Genomic DNA, 26,833 nt, shown 5'->3' with positions numbered 1-26,833 from the left:
GATCATATTAAATGTCAAGAAAAAACAGTAATCCATTGTTAGGAAAGAAAAGTTCCCTTAACAATCGCTTATCCAATTTTAATCCTTATCACAACTGACTTAAGTTTACAATCGACATATTTTCATCTTATAAAACAGCATTAAATCACTAAGACTAAGTAGGCTTTAGCATCAGTTTACAATTTCAATAAATGAATGAAAACAGTTAATTTGAATAAATTAGCAATTAAATACGATAAAAGACTCTTCTATTTACACTCAATAAGGATTGATGTATAAACAGAATGTCGTGACGTTAATAGAGTTTGTATTGGTTAATAATATTGTAGTTTAATATATCGCATACATGAAATTATAAATACATGTATAAAAGTATTAACAAACACTTTAATATCAAACAAGCCGCTAACTTCCATAGCTAATCAACTGTTATCAAAAGCGGTAATATATAATGAATTGTAAATGTATCGAAGCACGTGTGGGATAAGCTTTATTTAATATCTTTCATAAAATTTTAAATGCAACTTCGTGGCAAATGAGTTGAAAATAATTGTCGCTTAACAGATACCGACTTCGGGTCTAAAGGTTCGGATACTGGGTATTTAAGTGTAAAGCCTGCCTCACGATCGCAGTAGCGACTGAATTAAGATAATGTTCACACCTGTCCGCGTATAAACGTCACAATACGAGCCCGATGCAGTAAGACAGACAGTTTACGACTCTACGCCGACAACTCGAATATTTTTTTAATAATTTTACGATCATCGCCTAAAGTTATTAATGTCGTTATCGATAAATGACATCGCTCTCATTGAGATTATTAGAAGGATAATTTTTATTTATTTTTTAATAATTTATCACTTAATTTGCGGATTACAATTATAGCACCTTTTTGCATATAAAAGTGATTACTTTTAAATGATAATTATGAGAAAAAAATTTAAAAAAATATTTTTATTTTTGACAAAAGCTGAAGTGTGCGCTACCTACAAGCGGGCCGTCGCGCGTCGCGAGGCAACTAACGCTCCCTCCTTTTTATTGCGGTTCTGTTTACAACATATTTTATAGGATCAGCTGCTTGATTACGTCACTACAGATGTTAGAATTGGTATTTTAGGGAAATTCGGAATTTAAGTCCATTAAACTAATTCCTTCAAATGTATAATAATAAACATTTTAAATGCATTTTAAGACAAATTCTAAACAGAAAAATCTACACAGCAAGCATAACTATTACACGGTACCAAAATCTTTTACTTTTAAAACATAATGGCCTTGCAAAAATAAACGTACAAATGTTATTTGAAATAGAGATACAGGATATATTTTTATTAGGTTACGTAACCTTAAAAAAATTTACGTTGTAAAAACTTAAATTTTAGGTAATTTGCCCAATAAAATTGTAAAGATTCATGCGGTCAGAATAATAAAAACGTAACGTCAGGTACAAATCTATTATTTACCTTGTGTTCTGTTGAAATCTTAACTGCTTTACAATTCAAAATGGTCGTTGCGTAATTATTAACGGTCCGAGTTAATTGTCTCATTCAAAGGACAACTGTTTTAAAATCTTTCTAAAAATACTAACCCAGGATTCGGAGAAGTAGTTTTTACCTTTTTACAGTTGCTTCGTTTTTTATAGAGAACGCTCATAAACCCTCGCCTAACGATAATTTTACAAATATACCCACTACGTGTTTAAGTCTCGTCGATAAATAATCTTCGTATGCAAATGAATTAGGTTAGAGATATGCTGCATTAATTAATTTAAGGCAGGTGGCCTATTATTGAATAAGTTTAAAATCAGATCTCTTATTACGATAAAAATCTACTGTCAATATGAAATTTCTCTGAAATCAAGTACATTTTTAATTCAGTATTCTTATACTGACTCGTTTTAAAAATAATTGCTAGAAATATTAAATAATATTATCATTGTGGTAACAGGAAAGCCACTTTCGTAACTGCTTTTAACAGTGTCTGGTCTTGCCCTTTGTAGTTATTTTATGAACGCGGCAACTTACAATAAATGACTTAAGCTTAATTGTGACGTTGAAAACGGAAACATTAAACCGCCATGTATTCCAATTAATATTTTTACGAGCACTGAAATCACGTCCAGAAGACCTTTATTGTTTTATTATTACATACATAGTTTTTTACATTAAATGTATAAATTAGTTCCTAAGTTTTCCTGAGTTTCATACGGAACCCGTTCCTGTTAATCCCGTTTCTCATCCGCGTCACGTGGTCGCCGGTTCGTTCCGACCGCGTATTATTGAAACCGCGACAGTCGCTGCACGTCATAAATCTCAAGTCGCGTCTCTCCATTGTTCCCGCTGATGTCAAAGATCAGCAATTTGCCATTGTTATGCTGGGGCTTTACCTCATACTACATTAGTATTCAGTCATAATTAAAAGTTTTGAGGTTTTGATTTAGTATCGGCTTATGTAAGCATGCTTTGTGATAGGTAAATAAGATCTGTTTGATTTACTTTCAGACCAGTTTGTTCTTTCACCTGCAGTTTTCTGATTCCGGTTATAAGGCGACTGTCGCCGAGTCGTCTACATATTTACGAAACTAAAATTCATAAAATACGCGTCTAATACGCGGAAGAGTTAAATATATCGCGATGTTTTTAAACATCCTCATGTGAATTTAATTAATGTTGTAAAATACAAATAAAATTCTCGGCCTTTACTGCGGCCATAAATAATTTTAATATAAGCGCTAGGTAGTTAAACAGAGCGTCAATTTGCAAGATATTCGTAGTCCTTTAACTTGTTTTTCGAGCCCGAAGGCAGACGTAGTTCTTTAGCGTTGGTACAAAGATCGATGTAATTATTGTTAACAGAGTAATATTTACTGGTTGAATTGAATATAAACAACATTAATTCAATCAGTACTAAGGATAATAACTTTTTCATTAATTATATATTAAGAAGATATGGATTTTTTGTTTTCATACGTGACTAATGTTCAACCGTTCTATTTTAAATGATATAATTTTTAACCTAAATGTAGTCGCGGGGACGTGTTCGCCGCTGAATTATCGACCGGCCAAATTGTGAACAAGTTCAAGGACCCAATAAAAAGCAAGTACCCACGTGGTTAAACGTACAATTATGGAACGTGACGAACTACAATAACGTCTCCCATTAGTTGAGATACTGTGTGTTTACAACATTAGATTGTAGTTTCTCACTCTCGCCATTCATATAGAATCTAAAAAGCGCCTTCAAACCGGACGACGTGACAGTACTCGGTATGATTCGTGAATTAATTTTTCTATTGATAAAAAATATTTTTAATAAAAATATAGATATTTATTTATAGAGATAAAAGTAAGTTATCGCTTTTAAAAGTCATTGTTTTATGGTAATTTATATAAGTGACTTTATATAATTAAGAATAAAATTAACATTTTTATTAATTTATGAGTTTCCTTTTAAGGTTCAAGTTCATTGTAGGCGCAACGATGCGTGGTCGTTATGTGAAGGCTTAATTGTTTAACTATTTAATTTTATTTTCGTTTTTGTGTCTAGTGTCACTTCTATCTATATTTTTTATTGAGTAATGGCTTTTAAAATGTCAACCTGATAATATTTCGTTTCGTTCCAATCTTCTACCGCTGTTAATGTGAAAGTAAGGAGAAACACATTTCGACAGTTGTTATTGTAGTTTTGATGTTACGAATTGCTTCTTGATTACAATCTAAAATTCTTTAAGCAAGAAACTGTAATGATACTGTAATAAAATAAATATTAAGGCTTAATTAAGTTGTTACCGGCTCAGCCTATGAATACTTAAGATTGGTTAAGGCAGTAAAATTTTTTCCACTCTCCTAATTAGTACAGAAGTAGTAAAATCTATATCGTAACATCAGCATTAGTTAGCATTTTAATTTTATGTATCTCGTTAATTCTTAGAAATTTTGTAAAAATGATTTTAAAGATATAAAAAATTAAAACTTTTTACGTTAAAGCCGACAGCCGAGGCTTGTTGATCGAACAGGTTGATTTTGACTGAAGATTGTGGGTTCGAACTGGGCTAGCCACCAAAACACTGAGTTTTCACAAATATCAAACCAAATGTATGTGTTTATAATTCATCATCAAAGATAACATTCATACCCCATATAAATATGTTGATGTTAATATACTTTATTGTACGGCACAAACATAAAATACTGATATTAGGACAAAGCAAAAATAAAATAAAACAAATATAGAAATAATAATAAAAATAAAAACTTCACCGCTGGGACATTTGTATGAGGTTTTTTTCTATCCAATGGTTTTTAATTGTATAAATCTAAGTTAAGAAATATTAAAAAGACAAACTGTTAGAATCCCTATTAGTGATTCTATTTATATAAAATTCTTGTTATGAGTAATAGCGGTGGCTGGCTGAGTCCGGACGTAGTGGAAACGTTTATTGTAAGCATTGTCGTCTGGTTTACACATAATAAAAATAAGGAAGTGTGATAGGCATTACAACTTTATAAATTGAATAAAAAATATTTTCTCCTTTAATTTGCACATTTCGTTAAAAAATATAGTAATCCTATATTATATGTACCTACCTCGTTTATTGAATTATACAAATTTAATTAAATCCTGTAAACATTGTTAGTGATTAATAATTGTGTAGAGAATTGTTATAAAAGATACCTAATAATCATTTGAACTACCATATTGTTGTTAAAACAATGTTCCGTAATTATTACGGTCATATTTCTAAAGGAATTATCATCACTCTTTTTTTGTTGTGAACGTTAACACGCAATCTGCCATGTTTTTTCAAAATATCGCGCGAGTTTCGATGTCTAGCAACGTCATATCAGAGTTATATTTTTCTAAATTTGTCGTCAGCTATTACAAGGCCGTATATGTCTATTGTGAGTTTTCGAGGATGAATTGTACTTACAATACAAAGAGAATTTTTATGGAGCAATGTAGCAGTTGTTGTCTCCCACATCTGTATAATATAACCGTCCGTCTATATGTACACCGACGTAGTTTTCTATTAATCTAAGATGTTGTTTTCAGATTTTCAATTGTTTGTGTATTTTAAATATAACTAGTATTCATATTGACGCAATATGTGTGATTATTATGTTCCGTATTTTTTTATGAAATAAAATATTATATATTTTTGATTTTCATTTCATGAAGAAAAACACCTTTAGACACACACAATAAAAGTTCACTTAAGTAAAACTATGAACTTGTGCACAAATTTTGTAACCCAAGTATGTTGAATTTCTGTCACATATTAGAAGAAACACGCGTTTTAATTTTTAAGAAGGTAAGATTGAAATGAAATATAGATAAGTTTGACCACGTTTTCACTAACCTACTAATAAGAGATAAAGTAATGAAAACTGTTAAGAAACGTACACTACAACCATTCCATTAGAAAGCAATTACACATCAAAATTCTTGTAAGTAAATTGAATGTTAGAAATTTAAACGTACGATTTTTTCATAACAAATATAATTCAATTATCTATTAATTATGTCACTAGTGGCATATTATTACCTTTTGCGTAGATAAAGTGGGCCAAAATAATGTCTTTATAACGAGTTTGCGTGTATTATGGCAGTATATGATCACGCGTCCTATGAAATACCTATTTTCGGATATAATCAATTACCCTTCCCGAGGTTCCCACGTCCGAAAACATGATTACAATAATAACATTACGGTGTAATAAGATTATCCAAATCCAATTTTTAACTTTTGTTTTTGTTACTTTACAAGTTTGTATAGGTATTGAAACTTTTTCATTTATTAAAATTTGGAAAAAAACAGTTAGAGTATGTTATTCCTTAAAAGAAAAATCACATGAAATTTCTTGTTAATTAATAAACAATACGAACAAATAATAAGGTTTAATATCATTGAATAATAATAATCATACTACTTACCTAATATATTTTTACTAATGTTTTATAAACAAATGTGCTAGCAATTGTTATAAGAGTAAATTTAATATATTTAGTACATGGACGTAACAATGATACTGATTATATCGCTTTACGTTTCAACAAATAGTCTTGATATTTGGCATATAGACGGTTTAATACACGGAAACAGACTTACGGAGCTCTTGCGTCGAATGAGTTTTATGAACACGGGACAGGTGAATCTGCCGATAAACCTTAGTTTGATTAAACGGATAATTTATGTTAGTATTATGAAATTTATGCATACATAGCATTTTTTTTTAATATCATGATTATTTGGTATTATTCGATGTTACTACAATTCTACAAGAAACGATTAAACAAACTTTCTGATATAAAGTTTTGCGTGGTATAAAAATGAGTTATTACACTCGCTGTAAAACATACGTACCCATTTATTTTATCGTTTTATTGAACAAAATCTATGACTCAAAAACACGATTACAAGTGATATTATTACTTTTACACAAATTAGAACTGGACTATTAGCGATACAAGTTAGGACTAATAAAATAGGTTCGCAGTAAATAATAAAAGATTTTAGAATGATATAAGTTAAAAGATTTTATCGTAAATTGCTTTATTCAACGCCTTAGTAATTGATATCTAATTAAAACATTTTATAACGTCAATTAGTATTTTTTTTAAATAGCAAAAAAAATTGTTTGAAGAATAATACCGACGTCATTACGTCATGGCAAAAAGGAACCGCCTAAACTGGTTTTACATTGTGGTGGAGTGTGACTTTCTGATGGCTCTTTTTAATCTGTGACGATTAGGTTACTTTTCGGTAGCCAATGACAACTCATTTGTCAACGACAGATTCGGCGTTAAATCTCTTTCGTTTATTCGTCACCCTCAGTCATATTGGCGAATTGGCACAATTAAAATCTTCTCAGATAATAATTAAATAAAGCGTGTTACACATATAGGTATAGTGTGTTTAAACATGTTTTATGCAGGAAGCACTCTCATAATGCAACGGGACGGCAACCTGTTAAGACCGGAGATAGATTAGGTGCAGAGCTAACGGATCTAAGTTCATTCCAAGGCACACAAGTCGAATATTGTCAAATTACTCTAGGATGCTAGTGAAAAATTCTTACCGGAAAATCTAAGAAATTATTTTGACACGACTCGGGATTTGAACAAGGGACTTTGGGATCTGCACTGTTATAATCTAACAACTAGATCTAAGTGGCAGTTGATTATTAAATAACATGATATTGTACACAGTATCGTTCACTTTAGATCGATTATTGTTAGAAATTCCAATAAATTCAACGTACCGACCGACCTCTCGTAACTGCTGTGATACATGTACCTAGTTAAGGGCGTGAAGAACTCGATTAGTACAGTTCAATTTGATTCCATGCACACACGTAAATTATATTTAAAAATAAATAAATCAATTTGTCAAGCGAAATCTATTAACGATTTCTTTTGATTGCATATAAGTACCTACATTCGCAGAACGATCGCGTACCTGGTTATGTTTAAAGAAACCTTTTTCTTCAAATTAAATTTATTTTAAATTACATCTGGTGTTTTTAATCTATAATATTGTATAAATTTAAGCGAAAGTAAGCTTGCGTGCAATACGCATTATTTAACGTGCATTTACTTTTTATAAATATGTACTTAGTTATAAATTTTAAAACATTTTTTAGTTAGATAAGGTTTGATAACGTTATGTTGTTAAACATGGAATAGTTAATATACAGTGTTTTACAGACAAAGAGGTACTATCACGCGGAATACGTTCCTAGGGCCGACCTTGCTTTGGCCATAAATTTAGCAGTTGTGACACGCAAATCTCTACTAACCGCGCATGATTTATCGTCAGCAGCGAATACGAACAATTTGCTTGCAGTCATGTCTGATAGTGATAGTTGGGGATCAGTCACTGCATTCTGTAATAGATTCGTTACCAACGTAAATTGTTTCACTTGTTTTTGATAATGGAATTTCTATAGAAACGCGGTAACATTCCAATGTGAGCAGGTTTTTGTAACATTTTCAACGAACGTCATAAAAAAATGAATGCGGAAATTTCGACATTTTAATTGCCTAGTTGCTAAGAAAGCTAAACTAAGAATTCTAATCACTAATTACGCAATGGCTTGATTCAATGTATTGATTGTCTCTGAATTCAAAGATTAGTTCCTTATAGTATTTCTTATTGTATTTGCACTGCAGAACTCAGCGGGCGATCGTGCGCAGGCGCCACTTTACAAGGTTCCTATTGGCCCTGGAGCGATAGGGCTGCCTATCTAGAAATAACGAGCCCACACTGTTGGCCATTATAATTTAATTGAGGTCTCGAATAAATTACCAAGTGATGCGTCAATGCAATGAGCACTTGTCAACAATATTAATTAAGCACGCTGTAAAAAAATAAGAGAGCATTTATTGAGGTACTTTTAAAACTATAAAAACGTATAATTTGTAGGTATATACTTAATATACGACGAAACTAATGATGGAGAGATATTAATAAAGAAATAACAGGAAAATCACGAAAGAATGTGGGGTAGGTGACGGCGTTAAAAATGGAGTATTTATCAATATAGCCAACGCCAAGCGAGTAGTTTATTCGCATTAAATCATACCAGTCATAAATCGCGCAAACCCGTTCTGCAGCTTATCAAAACAATACACAGACACACTTCCAGTTGTATGGTGAAAAACGTCTTCTACACGGTCACCTTAAAACAATTACTCAATCTATTACGTTAAGAACAAGGTCTCAATTCCATTGTCAATGATATCGCGTTTAATACCTTTTCGAAATAAGCGCGAGATCATTTCAAAATTAAGCCTCAAGAGTATGATAAATTTTCATAAATCAGACGTTATTTATTGGAGTATAGACTTTAAGGTGTTGCCAATTGGTTTATTTCGGTTTTATAAGATTTGTTGATTTAAGACGTTTGTGTTTTAGGAATTTATGGAATAAACCGAATATTGATTCCCGCTCGCTATTCTGTACCTATATAACAGGCGATTGTAAAAATGATTATTATGGCCAGGTAAGAGGAATATTTCGCAGAGAACTCTTGTTCTAAAAATAGCATTTTATATTACATTGTAGTTTGCAATATTCATTAATTAAGCATTAGAATATTCGATGGTTAATTGCAATCGAAGCGTCATGATTTGCGTCATAGCAATTACTGATGCTATGTATGTATTTAATTGTATTATCTAAATCAAGATTTCTTCAATCGTTTTACTAATGCTGCATTGAAAACCAGTTAGTCTTACAAAACAAAGTACCTACGAGTTGACACACTTTATCGTCGTATCAATATTCAAACCTTACATGTCCGTTGATAAGAGATATCGCTATATTTTCACACAATTAATTTTAAATAAATTACGATGCATGTAGAAAATGAGATGCCAGTCGCCGCCCCGTGTGGCGTTCGCATCGCGACCGCCATCGGACCACCTCGATACTTGATCCTTTGACATATCTGAAAAAAAAAAGCATACTTTTAATTTACTTCACATTACCTGACCCTTTTTATTCATTAACGCGCTCAATGTGCCAACGCAAATGCCAGGCTACATGGCCATTAACACGATTATCTACGAAACGGTCGACTTTATATTATAATTATTTGCAGACCGAAATCATCTAGATTTCAATTTTGTGATGCATCCATGCATTTGACATAATTATGAAATATAACAAGACGAGCAGACTTTTAAGTTGCATGTTTTTTTATTCAAATTTTCATTTTCATCAGATTAATAGGAAATTAGAAATTGTTGTAAATAGAGCATTTATATTGAAACGTTTTATCTATTATTAGCAGCAATGAAATATGTGAAGAGCAATAAATTCGATATTGTTTTTCAATATAATTGGATCGGATCAGACAATAATTGTCGCGTGGTTGTAATATTGATCACAGAAAATGAATATTCCTCGTCAGCTGGCGATCCTTAAGTAGAGTCTCGCAGCTCGCTGTTACAAGTCTTGGGTATAAGATGTTTTGCATTAAGTTGAATTAAAAAGGCTGCTATATAATTACACGTGTAATCGTAATTCATAGCGGGAGTGACGGGATGCGGCTTATATCTGGCGTGGAGATTACGATCGTAATTGTGCAAAATATTACTGTTCGTCCGTGTGTCCGCTTGCATGTAGATGTGAGATAGCCCTTTGTTATACGCTGGTTGGTCTTGCTCGAGTTTGAGGATCAGTTTTGGGAAACACGTAATTATTTTATTTTTTATTATTTAAACTCCATATTCAAAGGGTCGTCTTAGCTGGAACCGTTATTTAAAAATGTTTGTTCGGCTCAAATATACTTGAATGAAGATCTATAATCTTAAAATTTGAAAACTAATGTGTGCATGTTCATCTGCCATACGTTGCTAAACGAATCATCCGATTGTAATGCAACTTTTGTGAGTGGCTTTACGTTCCTGGACCAATAATAATATTGCCGAAGTATTATATTATGTATGTGAAGGGCAAATATTTATCCTTCACTAAAAAACTTTCTATTTAGATCCATATGCTACCAAAGAGAAGCCGGGTCGGGTGGCTGGTATAGTTATACAGTTCCCAGGCTACGTTTGCGTCTTTCATAACAATCCGTTCAGGGGCTTAGTCGCGATGAGGTAACAAATACAACGACAGAGTTACTTTAGCATTTATAATATTAGTCCGATTTAGAAGTAGTATTTATGAAATACATTTTGATCCTTGATACGTATCTATTACAAAAAAAAACTATTAAGCATTTAAAGATCAACCTAATGTTCTTAGCAAAGTTTTAGTTCTGACTCTATGACTTTCCGTGTTCTTGAAATAACTCTTGAAACGGAAGCATAAGAAATACAATGTTAAATAAACCAGAGAGCAACATTAAATATCCATAAATTCAAAGTTTTAATATATTATACATAAAGGAATATATTTTGTATCCAATTGTTTGAATGGAATAAAAATTTTATGTCTCTACAATTATTAGACATTATTGATAAAGTTACCTGTAATGTTGAATAATAAATTAGATTTTTTATTGAATATTAAACAAAATAAAGAACGACTACATTAAATGTTATTAATACATTTAATTTTCTCAAATCGTAATATTGTCATAAATATATCATTACATGTTAATATATACACATAAGGATTTCGTGTATTGCTGGAAGAAAAAACATCTAATTAACGCTGTACCAAAACCAGTAGAGACTAAGCCGAAATGCAAGATGGTGGATAATTTTACCTCATTAAGTTATTTATAACCGCCGCATATGGTTTGAGATCGAACGAATTGCTATAATTTACTCGCAATTTACCACAGAGGTCGCTCGAGGTATGAAAGAGAACACTATTGTACAAGAAATAGTTTTTTGCTAAGTTATTAAATTGAATAAATCAAAAATCATGTCTTATAAAAATTACTGTATTTTTTACATATGTACGAATTGTTTTTGTTTATAAATTATTTAATTGAAAACTCTTAATAAAAATGTTATGTTTTAAGATATTTTATATATTAAAGGTTCAATTCAGTTTCAATTTACAATCTCTATAAACCTTGAAAAGAAACAAGGGTCTAGTCTAGTCTACCTAGTAAATTAAAAAAAAAACAGGTGTCATACAATATTGTACTCAGGTGGTAATATTATATATCTAGTTTCTTTGTGGTAGGGCGTTATGCAAACCTAACATAAGATATTGTTACCCAAGCTTGGTGGCGTATTAATAATATGAGAAACTGTTAATACTTCTTACAGTACTTATGTCTATGGACAGTGGTGACCACTTATCACCAGTTGGCCCATTTGCCAGTCCGCCTACCTATATCATATAATTGAATAATAGTATTGATAAACATCAGGTTATTCTTACTTTAAGAAGTTATCTTAAAAACTAAAATTTAATTTTATAGCATATTAAAATATTTCATTTATCTGGTAATTCATTAGTCTATAAATATATATATTAATCAGTCACCAATAGAGTAATTGGATGCCATCAGTCTTAAATGCTATGACGGAAAGAGATAACAATATATTATTGTTCGTAGGTATAATACAATGTTCTACAAAAACCGGTTGTTGTGTTCCCTGATTTAAGAATTTATTTGAAGCTTTAGTGTAATTATTTTATATGAGTAATATACTTAAATGTTTTAAATAATTTCTTAACTTTTTTATCGACGCGATATTCATAATTATTATAAAACATCGTGTCATTTTAAAAAGTTTATTTTATTGCGGAAATAAATTAATTCAATTGATTATACAATACGGTTGGTTATATCCTATAATTATAATTTAACATAAAAATGTTATACATTGTGATTTATTTAGTAATTACTAACGTTTATTATAAATATAATTTATTTAATGGTGTTTGTAATTTATTTTCTTAATTTTTCAAAATATTGATTTTTAATACTATTAATTACACATATAATATAATTGTAACCTAATTTTGTATTAATAAAAATATGTTTGATGTTACTTGTTAAAATAAAAACATCACGCGAAGCCATTTCATATGAAAGACGAAAATGTTCATGTTGTTAATCACGTATACGTCTTTTTAAATTTAGATTTTGGAAATGAAAATGATGAAAATAAAGCTATTTGGTAACTGTCTGTCGTCAGGGAAATAATTTATTCTTCCGGTTTGATATTGAATAGTTTTACAAATTTAGTTTTACTCGCGTTTTAAAAGTTGAGTGACAGACGTTAGTCATAAATAAGGATATAAACTATGTCCTTCTATGGGGCTTGATTCATACAAAATTTAGTTTGCTTTGATCGTTAAAGGGCAGACAGACAGTTACTTTCGCATTTACAATAATAGTAGGTAAAGATTATAGTTTTATGTTTATTAAAGTTGAATGATGTATTGTAAACATGTTTTTGGCAAGTGTATATATTCAGGTAAAGCAATATTTTTCTTTAAATATAATAAAGGTAAAAACACAACCCGTGTTTTATTATGAGTATCCACTACCAAATTGTTACCTTAGTAAATATGTATTGTACTCAACACATATACTTACTTCGTTTAAAATATAATATAAAAGAATATACCTACTATATATATCCATATATATATATATATATATATATATGTTTTTTGAGATTGCAGAAGTAATAAATGTTATAACGTTGCAATAACCTAAATAATAAAAAAAAAATATATAATAGCTGGTATTACAATATCATTAAAATAAAACAAAAAGGAGACAAATTTACATAACCATCATAGAATAGAAATTTATCTTAAGAATTTTATCTTACCGGTATCTGGACTAAGCGCCGCGGTATCGCCAGTAGACGATAAATTACTACCACTTAACATTTGAAGCAAATCGGTAGGTTGTAACCGACTTACGATACACTTTATTACAAACACGAAGAAGGCTTAAAATAATAATCATAATTAGACCACCACGTGTGTTCCGCCATACAGAGATTCCGGATGTTTTTAACCTATTGAAAATTCATCACATGAGAACCAAATGAAGAAATCACGAAATACCTGTTTTACAATTGTTATGTACTTACCAACTTTATTCTAGAATTTGAAAACTGTATACAAAGGTTTCAAATTCTAAAATAAAGTATTTTTAAAAAAGTACCTTATGTACCAAAATGATTGGTGACACGGATTTAATATCAGTTGGAAAAAGAATAATCAAACGAACATGTTACGTAAAGCTTCATGTTCAAATAAAAATTTAAGTCATAATCGCTCTACAATTTTCTTCGACTAAAGTAGAGCAAACTTCGGTTGCGCTTGTTTGTGTGAAACGAAGAACATTGCTATCTCTTTCTTGAATCGTCTTAAGCACTAAAAGGCTCCATAGATGGCACTAAAATCGCTGCTACGACTTGAAACGGCCACTAGTGTCGCCATCTACCGTTGAATAACCGAACTTTTATGGCACGTTTATCGAAGAGGGCTCTTCGGCAGCTCGTAAACGATTTGATGAGCGCGAGCTCCGGTCCCGTACTCGATATTACCCGACCGAGTACGGTTGGGAATGCAATATTCGGTGCTTCTGTTGAGCGGTATAGTATTCAATTCAACCGGTGTTCATGGGCTTTTATGTGCGATTCAAGGTGCGATTGGATGGCGTGCTCGAGCGTTTATTTGGCTTTATTGTTGGGGTTTGTTTATGCGATTGCTGTTTAACCAAGTACGGGGTTTTGTACATGCTTTTGTTATGATTATTATGTTGTTGAAGATAATGAAGAGGATATCGTGGGAATTTTAAAACCTTAATCGATTTCAAACTTTCGAAATCAATTTTTATCATTAATGTAGCCATTTAAAATAAAATTTTGTAGAAACAAGAATGCGATGTGAGATATCTAAGTCGGGATCTTGGATGAATTATTGCTGATTGTGGCCAAAAGTTTAAATCTGAAATATCGTATCCAATGGCAATTTATCATGGATTTATATTTGAATTTTCCCCAAAACGTAGCCGTGAAAAAGGCAAATCATAAATAAGATCCGATTCAAATTTGTAGAAGATGCTATCGGTATGATTTGTAGGCTCGCACCCAAAAGCGTTTGTCTAGTGATGCGCTAATTGCTGTTGCGTTTATCGATAAGCAGAATAAATGGGTTCTACATTGAAACTTACATAATAAATTACATTTGTAAGCCGTCTCAATGGATAAGGCTGTTCTATATATCACTGATATGTATAAGATATACGTTTAGAAAACTTATTAAGTATATAAAAAGCATTTTATATAGTTTTAATTGTGTTAGATATTTGTTCAAAAGGTTATGTAGGTATAGTAGATTTTTTTTTATACTCACATTAACGTTTTGTTAATCGGCACTGACCTAAATATGCATCATATAGGAGTGTTTATTTATAAAGACTAGTCGAAATAAAATTAGTAGTTTGCCGGTCAAGTAAAATGCTTGTTTCGAATATTAATGAAGGTTAACGGTACTCATACAACAGATAACAGGAAATTGCCGAAAATGGTTCTAACCACGTCGAAACAAACAGCATTTACCGAAACATGAACGATAAATAATCGTTAATTTAAATTCGACACTCGCCTACGCACTATGACAAGACGATGATTTAATATTAAAATATTTGTCATGCTAGTCTTTAATAGGATTATTTGTATCCTAATAGCTATCGGCAGGAACATTCGAAGATTATTTTTAGTAGGTATTTTAATTAATATCATATATTACATAATAGTAAGTAGATACTTACTGTAAGTTAAAAAGGTCGTAAGGTGTAAAAAATAAGACCCAAGTTGAAACTGTAAAAAATGACCATATTTTTTTTTATTAATGATACGTTATATTATATATATGCGTTAGTTGAACCATATATTAAAGTTATATTAATAAAATATAAAGAAATAATTAGTGTTCATGCTGTCTTGTAAAGTACTCAATTTTGACATATGACCTTTTGTACTAACAGTGACGAAAACGCATTATGTTCAATGTATACTTTTTATAATAGGTTATAAGCTTAAGGGTTCGAGTACCTGCATAAGTTTATCTTTTTCCGGTAAACAATGCTTTGATATATCAAATCGGCCTTTGCGGCACATAATATATTAAATACCCAATGAGCTTCAAGCCACCCTGAAGGCAACAAACAACCGATTTGACCGACAAACATTTTTTTGTGTAAGCTACAGAACCCAAACAATGTGTTATCTGTCCTAAATGTGATTTAACAGGTAATTTTTAGAATATATTACCCCGAAGAGAACCAGATTTATCCTTGGACATACTTAATGTAAAATAGGTAGGTGAGCATCAGAATGAGGAACTACATTTATTTTCATTTACCTCCATTTGTATCGCGGCTCCACGTGGAGATTACGTGATTTAACAAAGGGAGTGCTATAAATCTGAGGGCGCTGTCTTAGTAGGCTTTGTGGGCATTTTTGATATGTGCCTTTAAAAGCTTTTTTCTGTATTTAGATGAGAGTTCATTGTGTAATTCATTAGAGCAAGGGTAGGTCGCCGCGTGGCAATGCGGCCTGCGGTCGATATCAAGAGATAACGCAATATTTATTGTCGCCCAATGAGATGTCCAACAAGGGCGCGATATTTATAACGTCCTCGTATTAGTTAATACAAATAAGTGTTCAATGTATTCGGTGTTACAAACAAATACTAACATAACATCAAAAGTCAAGAAAGTAGCTCCAATAGAAAAAAAGTCTTGTACAAACGAAGTTAAATAGATAGATATCTATTTAAAGGAAATTCAATTGAATTTAAAAATACAGAAAACAAGGTTATAGTCGACACGTCCATAATAAATATATCATTGGTAGGTATTTATAACGTAAGTCACAGTTTCGATTCATTAACATGCTGATCACGTGTAGGCCATCATTCGCTTTTACAAATGACTAGACAGCGCAATGCTAATGCCGAGGTGTGATTCTGATTGGGGCTCTCATAAATTTACGCAATTTAATTACTTTGTTTAGTAAGCAATGGTAGGGTAAAAATATAAGCAAATAAATCTTAATATTAACGACATTAAAATTCTGCAAAAGAGTTGTGTTAAGTTAAGCAAATATTTTTGATTAATTAACCGCAAGAGAAGTTGTTTTGTAACAAGGTTCGTATGTTTGCTTTTATTTTCCTATAGGTATGATAGTATCAAATTAGTGTGGGTGGTCCCATAAACTAGTGTTCGCATTGTCTATTCTCGAATCGAACTTGCGATTTGCATTGAGAACCTACTCGGCATACATTACGCTGGTGGCACGGCACGTAAGTAATTAGCGCGTATGTCGATATCGATATTCGCATCAGGCCCTTCATTACTGCTTCCGTCTGTTTTATCTCAGTCAATAAAAATGCTAAAGCTATTGTCACAGTATTTTTTAATAAAGCAACGTTTCAGTTGGATTGGAGTTAATAAAGAAAACAGTTGTATTTCACACTGCAGAGCAAACTGACCTGACCGACCGCCAGCCGAGTAATACGTCACGACTAGACAGCTGCCCCCTCCCCTGATCCCAAAGCTCCTGCTTAACGCTAGACGGAGATGACAATATAACAAATAATGGAAGAGCGATAGAGATCGCACGATCTCGTGAAACATGGCGCATAACGCCCCTTGATTTATGGTGCAGTGTGCCAAAGTTCGAACTTTATGTGTGCGTGACGCCACACATACGATATAATATTTCACAAAATAAATTTTATTTGATAAAACTTGCTTTGGATATAAATATTCAAAATAGTTTAACGAAATATATTAAAAAGTTGAAGTATTCCGTTTGAATTTATATTTTATCGAAATGAAAAGATCGATATTTGACCCCGCTCTACAACTCAGCTGTGGGATTGCCTTAACTTGACCATGGGGTCATCGCGTTAATTTCGACTGTCGTAGCCAAAGGCTATCTGCATGCTTGAGTGATATTGAGTGAACAGTTTGCCCGTTTCTTTACATTTTGTAAGCTGTACTTATAAAATTAAAGATATAAATCATTATCAATTTTGCATACATACTTACTTTTTTTTTTTCATAGACATAAATAATTAAAAATATGTTGAATAAAATGTACCTATATGATTTTATATAATGTTTTACATGATCAATTGAATAGAACTAAATAAAGACTAATTTTAAAAGATAGTTAAGTTACCTATGTATATTTAGGTAAAAATATTAACCATGTATGTATTTTTGTTACAGGTATGTTCATCTTTATTAGCAATAACAGATAGTCGGTAAGTTATAGGTAAGTTCTAAGTTTTTAATTACACAGATTTAAATCAAATCTACTTATTAATTATCATGTGTTAAATTAATACTGGTATTTGAATTAAGTACTTAGTTTTAGCTTCACAAAAGGGTAATAGCTGAAAAGATTCGAGTAATTTCTCTGGTATAATTTAAAAATGAACTACCGATATGGCCAGTGCCCAGTAGTTACAAGACGTGATTGACTTATCGATCAAAGATGCATGTTCAAACTCAGGCAAGTACCACTGTATTTTCATGTGCTTTATTCGTGCTTTTAATTCATCTCATGCTCGGTATTGAAGGAAAACATCGTAAATTTGCATGTGTTGGTCAAAAATACATTTGTCATATCAGCCATCAATACGCTTAGAAATGCATGGTGTAATTAGTTCAAAACCAGCACTGGGACATTTATATGTTGTTACTTTAATCTTTATTCACTATAAATAGGTTGTAATTATATTTATTGTAATTAATTATTTAAAATATTGTTTGTAACAATAATTATTACAAAAGGTGGGCGAGTAACAAGTGCAGGTATAATGGCAAAGTTACTGTTTCACAAGCGGTCGTTTAAACACGAGGCGTTGAGTTCGCCGCTGCGTGGTATGATTAAAATTTAAATATGGAAAAGTCCTGGCTTCATTAAGTGGTTATTAGACACGCTGAGCAAACTGAGCAATTTGCTAAGTAAAATATATTGCGTAGGTGGGCACAATACTGCTCGGGTAGAGCCGTAAACATCTCCTGGTGCCGCGCTAGGTGGTCTTAACTCTCTCTCGTATTATTTATTAGCTAACCCGCCCGAGAACAGTAGCTCTACACGTATTCAAACGTAACATCTGTCAGAGTCCTCGGTTTAGGGAGTTCTGAGCAAAACTGAAAATATTTTATGCCATGTTACTGTACAACGTTCTGACGCTCCAACCATACGTACTTAACATATGTTGGAACTAAAAATACTGTTGTTCTTATAATATTGTCCCATTTCGAATAACACAATAAATTAAATAATTTTATATATGAAGTTCTTATAAGAACGACTGACCTACTACTTCATTATAAATAAAACAAATATAAACATATAAAAAATTGCATTGTAACGAATCATACTTTAAAAAGCTGATTAACGTAAAAACATAAATTTTATTTAACTTTTGACATAAAGGAAATCGCAAAGACTCCCAAACCAAAACAAATATTATTCATTTTTAGAAAATAAGCCTCGAAAATCGGTCGAAAGCGTGTAGCTATCTGGCATCTCCAGCACGGATCCACGTAACGTAATATTTTATTTCCTGCAAAGGTAATACCATGTTAACAACATGAAAAAAAAAAATCGCTTAAATTTTTGCAACCCGTAATTATATGAGGACAAATTGAGTAAGATAGTCGGTGTTACGAGGGTACGCATTGTTCATCCGATGACAAATAGGCAATGGTAGATAATACCACACTATCGGGTGTCCGAAGCGAATTTAGCACTGTTTCGAGCCAATATTCCGCTTGATAATAAACATGCGTCGGACCTTTAATACGTTATTACGTACGCAATTATCATTGGCGTTTATTTAATATATGCCTTCATAATTTTATATGCCCAACATATCATTACGAATTTTACACCAAATTCAGCATATTGTCGTACTATTTAGTTTATTTAATAATTCTAAACATCATTAAAAATGCATGTTATTATGCTCATTTTAAATCTATATTTCACAAAAATGGTCGATGATGATATTTAAAAACACTACAAAACTGAGTTCTGTATCACATTTGTATATTAAAATGGTCATAGTTTACCATTGTTATAACGAACCTAAATGGTATGGGTATCTTTAAATTGACCATACCAGTGACAGAGGACTTGAGTTCAGAACGTTAGTAAGGTAATCCACGCCAAGTCGTGACCCTCGTGACTGAAGCTCTCTCTGACAAACCTAAGATATTTTAACGAGACCTCCAACACCGTTATTCGATGACAATTCAATAGTAAGCCTTATTGTGATGTAAAAGATTTTATAATAGTCTGAGCCTCTGTGTATGTATTTATCAGTACAGCCTTATTGTCCCTTAGTCTGAAGTTTTTGATATATATTATTAAGTAGAGTTTTTTGAAGCAAATTCATTAGGCATTTATTATTCATAAACAATGTTAGTTAAACGTATTTCTAATAGAATATTATATAAAACATTTAATATATTTATCTATTGGCTTTGTCAATCCTTTTAGCGGACTGAGTAAAATAATAGCTCCACATCAATATCTTATATTAGCCCAAAGAATGATGAAACGACATAAAAACTTCCCAAACTTTCCTATACTTGATCGTAAATCTTACGTTTTTTAATAGATAAATAGGGCTTCGCACAAACGAGCAATATCGCATTATTTGGCCCTCCCTCAGGAAAGGCCCTTCTGATAAAGCCTCCTTCCTCACACCCTTCATGTTAATGTACTACGCCAGACGGTGACAACCATTTTTTGGCCCACTTGGTTACATTATAGCCGCTATAAAGAGTATTTCAAATTATATTTTCCGTCTCCATTAAAAGGAGATGTGGCACCGTTCTGAGTTGCTTTTTGGAAGTAACTTTTGTTGTCACCTTGAACTTTTTGGACTAATTTATCATCCTTCATTATTCTATTCATACTCAAATAACAGTAGCACAGCGTTAATTTATGCAGTTTTACTGAATGGAAATACAGGTAGCGTGTTAATTTTAAAAAAGTAGTTTACAAAACAACAATTGTTCCGCCGTTCTCGGTCTTGATGTAACAAAAGTGCGGGCTCAAGGTACAAGGTAATAAAATGTTCAAAACTTCGAAAAAATATGCCGTCATAAACAAAGCGGTTCGGATGCAAAGTTAGATAAAGAACATCTCACACACCTGAGCTAGAAAATTGCTTTTTTCTAAGCGCCTCCAGTTTTTTACGCAACTTTCTCCGAGAATAAAAGAAGTTTCGTAGAAAAACTTTCTCGCTTTTTGCCGCTGGACGTAAATCATACAAATACCCGTATGATATGACGGGTCGGGACACAGAATTTGACAACAATAAGGAATGTTTTGACAAGACCAAGTTCCAACGATATATAAAACTTTTGTATTTGCTAGGCCTCATGGCTTAACAAAATCTACATCTTAAATTGATGAAACGGTTATCTCTTACTTCAAAAAACTTTTATATTTACTTATGGAGTGCGCATAAAACAGCGGACCCTTATCACAACTAGTTAAAAACTAATTACTGGGGTGACACCACCTTTCTATAAATCTCGCGGCTCCACGGAATTGCCTTGACAAAAGTTATTTTTAAGAAAAAACCCCTCGAGGCTGGTCCGCCTCGCCCCGCTGCCTCGGCCCCGCATTTACCCACTTGGAATTTATCACGATTTATATTCATGACATAACAACGTAAGCCAGTTTAGGGTGATACTGCCTAAATTACAAATTTACAAAAAATAATTTAGGTATTTAATGCAAGAAAACTCTAATTCTTGTTTATTTAAATTATTTGAATAATTTTATTTTTGTTTGAAATATAAAATTATTGAAGATATAACGAAATGCATCTTGTTACACTTTTTAAATTCTCTAGAGTACCTGTACTTACTATTACTTAAATTTTAGTTTGAAACAAATATATTAAAACATTATTATTATTAGAGTATTTAATTATTTATAATTGTAATACAAATACTAAAAATGTTCGTAGAGAACAATTTTTATCTATCATCTTAAATCTTTACCTAGATCCTAATATTCCTATGAGAATCTTAGTTAAAAATTTATTATTATTTTCGCACTACCTTATTAAAGGAATATATTAATAATTTATCCGTTTTTATAAGAAAGGTTTCAAACTGAATATGTTTTTAGGACCTATGTTATTTTTAGCTTACGATTAGATTTAAACGTTACGATTCTTAGTTATAAAATAGTTTGTTTGGGATGAATAATACCTTGTTAAAGTAACTGATTTTTCATTTTATTGTATTAGGTAAGCAGTCTGGTAAGTGAGCCACCTAATGGTAATGGTGGTCACCTCAGCTCATATTCATTTATATTGTAAGGAATATGAACCATTCCTTACATAACCAGTGCACCAAAAACCTTGGGAAATAAGATTTAATATACCTTGTGCCTGGAGTAACACTGATACACTTACCGAAGAGTAGGAAAGTATCGTTGCTTGGCGGTATATGATGAGTGCTTGCACAGAGCACCAAGTACTTTTTGTGTTCTTAATTAAATTCAATTAAACAATATATGATCAATGTGAGGTATTTATTGGTATACGTAAAGCAGGTAGCATATGGCTCGAAATGTTTCGAACAGCCAGTAACTCTTGAACGGAACAACAAATCAACTGTGGTTTGGGCGGAAACGTTTAGTGTCGCTACAACAACTGCTTAAGGGCTATAACTTATAGCAGGGCTCGGCTTTGATTAGATATTATGCTATTCACCATACATAGATACTACTAATTAGTTCACACGAATAAGATTTTTAAAAGTTCTGTAAATGAAATGATAAGTTAATCGGAAAGAGCCAGTTAAAATATGTGTTCTCAATATATGGGAATATTATATTTGAGTAATTTTGGGTAGACAGACACGCAAGCACCGCACTACCACAGCATATAAAACGTTATGCTCCTTGTGAAGAGTAGCTACTGAGCTTACCATGAACTGGTGAAATTCAACAGATACAGATACGATTCAAAATTGCCCGTAAAGACTTCCTTGAATAAATTACGTTTTGATTTGGTGCTTGTTAATACACTGGGTGACTCAACTTTCAAATCAAAGCATAGCCATAAAAAATGGTACTATTTTTCCTATAAATTGTATGAAGATACAAGCTATCATTGTAATACAAGTTTGAGTTTTATTAAACTCAAGGGAGTCTGTGTCAAATGATTATTGTCAAATGATTATTGTCAAATGTGTCAATATTATGTTAGTAATTTATCTTATTATATTAGAACGTATAAATAAAATTTATGTGCAGCTAGATATCTATTGTTACGGTATTTTTTTATTTTCGTAGAAGTTTTCCAAGTCAAACAAATTACAGACTTAAAAATGAGTACTACTTTGAATGTTCAAGATACCACCAATAAAAACATAGGATAAAAATAATACATTAACTTTGAAACACATTTGATTATTTAGGGGGTTCGGTAAATAAAAACCATTTAACGAATCTTGTTTTTCTCTTGCACCGGGATAAACACACTTTAAATAAATAAAAAGGTTGTAAATCTGAAGTTGTATCTGGATATAGCCACTAGATTGTGACAAAGGGGTGTAGCCTTCAGGGCTCAGTCGGGGGGTTCCACCATAATTAATGAGGTTCTTAGCGCAGCAGGGCGGCGTGGAATTATCATCGCGCTACGACACTTCGGTACAAGTCCTCATTAATTTGTGATTAGCCCGCAGTTACGAGACTTAGAGGCTTTCTTCTAATTACAAAATCAGTTTTTTCTCTTACAACTGGATTAAAAGAACATACGAGGGAATTCTATGAGTATCGCCATTGTGTTATTTTAGACAAGTTGTACCTACAAATGCTGCCCTTTATTATGCAAGATCATAATTATCAGGCTTCTTTGTACGTAGTATGTACCTATATATATTTCAATATTGCAATGAAATTTGGTTATTCTGAGCGGTTATTTATCAATTACTTTAAAATGTTGATTCGAACTCCTTTTTTTAATATTAGTTCGTTATTCTGATAGTATTATCAAAAACCTATATTAATATTATAAGAATGGTACGCATAGATATTCAGTTATTTTTTGTTTTTACAATATGTTATCGGTTTTTAATTATTGTATTTTTTTTTGTAAATATTTAAAATATTTTTGTATGCGGAAATCGTACCCATTTTTTTATAAAACATCCCGAAGGATATCTCGATATCCGTTATTATGTGTAGACCGACCGTTTATATTTTTTTTAAAATGGTTCTTACTCTAAAATTCCTTTGGATCGACAATTTTTATATATATCCAACAGTATTCATTTGAAATATGTAGGTACTTCTTGAAGTCACCATAAAAGTAGTTTTATAATATAAATATATAAAATTATTTATATATACGTTCGTTTATGTCCATTATGTATATATAAATACAAATGCTATTGTGGTAGTGTTAATAAATGTATGCATTAACCTTGTTACAGTTATATTTCTTTAGGAATAAAATGAAAAGTCATTTGTAAATGTAAAATACGTAAATAAAATTATTAAAGAGCTTTACTTAATCTCAAGTATAAGCACAAACGAGACTGAGATGTAATATATAAAAACTCAATTCATCCCCCAATAAATATCTTAAGCATCGTTTACTGGGAATGAGGCAAAAACGTTATTCCCTATACTGTTTATTTAAAGGTGGATTTGTTGAATATTTATCCTTGGATACACATGCTCGGGGCGAATGTATGCGTGTCAAATGGAGTAAGTGTAGCAGCCTGTTTTACTTTTAAATACATTTATATCTTTCGTTAGTCATTTGAAGAAAACATGAACACACACATCTGTCGTAAATTTTAATCCACTTATATACTTTATTCAATTCCGAACGCGCTACAAATTATTCACATTATAAGGTAAATTAGTAATCATTAAACATTTGTATCTTTGAAGAATTTGTAGTGTCTAAAACAAACTCGACGGGCGACATAGGTAGTCATTTGTTTTATTTGATGAAGAATATTTCTTATTGTGATAACAATGTAAATATTTGCAGGAATAGTAAGAGGTTATCGTCGCATATGATATCTACTTACTTATATCATGTTTTCTCGTATACTCATATTTCTTAATAATTCGTTTCTTTCGCTAAGAAAACCTACGAATCAGATTAATTCTGTTTAAGGGGCTCGGTCGGAGCCAATTTGTCTGATTGCTACTGCCAGTGTAACCTGCCTATGTATCTTCAATAAATTCTGACCCCATCGCGGCCCTATCTATAAATATTTGCGCATGATTAAATCAATAAACTTACTGCGCACTGTTCAAATATTTTTTGTCATTTATTTAAGAAAGTGCAATGGATTGAAAATAAATTGTATATTTTTTGTAAGGCTATTTCTTACCCTGTTGGTATGAATACAAAATTGCGCATATATATATTTCCTGACATAAGCATTGCGTGTATGATTTGACATGTTTTATTTAACAATCGAGAAATTTAATACATTCATGTACGACTACTAGTATACTATAGATTTTTGGTTTAATTTGGTAAATATAAACACCAATAGTAATGTTTGTTCAACACAGTGAGATAAGTTTTATTAATAAATACGGCAATTTCCCTTTAAGAAAAAAAGGTGGTCATAAAATAATCAAGTAGCACCTCATAGATAGGGCAAATTGTTAATTAGGACTGTTACGGTACTGCGGCCATTACCGTCGCCGGTACACGCCTCTTCCTCGTCCCGAATCAGAACGAGGGGAAAAAATCAAACTGTAAATATCGGAAAGCAATCCGGGTGATTCTATTAGATTGAGTAAACTTGCTTTGAGGTTAAGGTTTACGATAACGAGCCTTGATTTGTTTTTATTTAAGTTCCTTCAAAAACGAGCGAGATTAATAGGTTTAGGAAGCTTACCTTTAGGTTAGGTTTAATCATTATATATTTTAATGAACTTATTTAATTTTATTTACTGATATACAAATGCCGTATTTGACATTATTCCTATTTTAGAATTACTTCAAGCATTACCTACAATAAATCAAAGCATTTTTATAATTTCAATATGATGCTTTCGCAAAGTTAAGTTAGACGATTTATGGTTAACAGTTTAAATTCGAAATACAATAATTTTCTTGAAGATTGTTAGGATTTCGTGTTTGAAGTTCGCGTGTTCTGTTACAGATGGAAATATATCGCAATTTAGCTAAGTTCTACCTCTATCTCAATCGGAATCACCGATGAGAGTTAACGCTTTCCTTTAACAATTGATACTGTTATATTATTTATATTTCATACAATAACATCGGTAACTAATTTATTTACTATTTATCTCTACATAGTACCTACCTATAAAACAAAGATGCTTCCCGCCGTCTGTACGCTTAGATTTTTTAAGTTACATAACGGATTTTGATGTGGTTTTTATCAATAAGTAGAAGTGATATATGCATATTATAGTAGAGAAAAGCTGACTCTTTCCTAGGTAGAAAAAAACTTGGTGATAGGGCTTTGTGCAAGCCCGGCTGGGTAGGTACCACCCACTCATCGGATACTCTTCCGCCAAACAGCAGCCAGTGTAACTACAGGCACAAGGGGCATAACATCTTAGTTCCCAAGATTGGTGGTGCATTGGTGATGTAAGAAGTGAGTGAGTGATAAGAAGTGTTAATATTTCTTACAGCGCCATTGTCTAAAAGAGGTGGTGACCACTTATCATCAAAAACCATAAAAATAATACCATAAAAAATTAAAATATTTCCGTTATGTTTGTTCTTCAGTCTAAATGATGAATATACACTTATTCTACCCGCGTGAAACGGCCACGGGTAGCCAGTATTACATAAATTCGATATAAAATACAAGCATTTATTGTATATTTATAATTAATGCTATATAATAAGCAGTCAAACGTAACGAAAATTAAATTTATAAAAATATTATGAACGTTGCAGCGTTTTTAATAAACTGTATAGGTTGTATTAAAGATAAGGATCGTGGTCATGGTCAGGAGGACATGTGAAATGTGAAGCTAACAGTAGTCTTTAAGAAATATAATAAATAAATAAACTGTAAACGGTACCTTAGAAATACTAATTTTATATAAAAAAATTATTTAAAATATTCATTGAAAAATTTAAATATAGGTAGATATATTTTAAAAAATGTAATCATTTAACACAATACGGAATATCCGCCGTTTTTTCGATAGCGGCATAAGAGTGCTCCAGTGTAGCCTAAATCCTCAGATCGAGATAAGCCGTCACATTCAAGATATTTAAATCGATTTCCCCAATTTTCCGACAGAGGGCGCCTGTGGCCCGAGTCAATTTATCCGGTGTCGCTGCGGGGCGGCGGGCCAGCTATTGTTCACC

The 26,833-nt window shown here is 31.8% G+C and overlaps 1 protein-coding gene and 1 long non-coding RNA gene across 2 annotated transcripts in view; one reads left to right on the top strand and one right to left on the bottom strand.

Moving 5' to 3' along the window:
- Positions 1-26,833, top strand: part of LOC113392937 (homeotic protein ultrabithorax) — a 118,581-nt gene that overhangs the window by 13,882 nt on the left and 77,866 nt on the right. The window lies entirely within an intron of this gene.
- Positions 1-26,833, bottom strand: part of LOC113392939 (uncharacterized) — a 53,051-nt gene that overhangs the window by 8,947 nt on the left and 17,271 nt on the right. Inside the window, exon 3 of the long non-coding RNA XR_003368447.2 lies at positions 9,357-9,452. This is a non-coding gene — a long non-coding RNA (uncharacterized LOC113392939). The remainder of the gene's footprint in view (positions 1-9,356; positions 9,453-26,833) is intronic.

The sequence above is a fragment of the Vanessa tameamea genome, chromosome 12 (genome assembly GCF_037043105.1).
Source record: "Vanessa tameamea isolate UH-Manoa-2023 chromosome 12, ilVanTame1 primary haplotype, whole genome shotgun sequence".
NCBI lineage: Eukaryota > Metazoa > Arthropoda > Insecta > Lepidoptera > Nymphalidae > Vanessa > Vanessa tameamea.
This window is presented reverse-complemented; position numbering and strand designations above follow the sequence as displayed.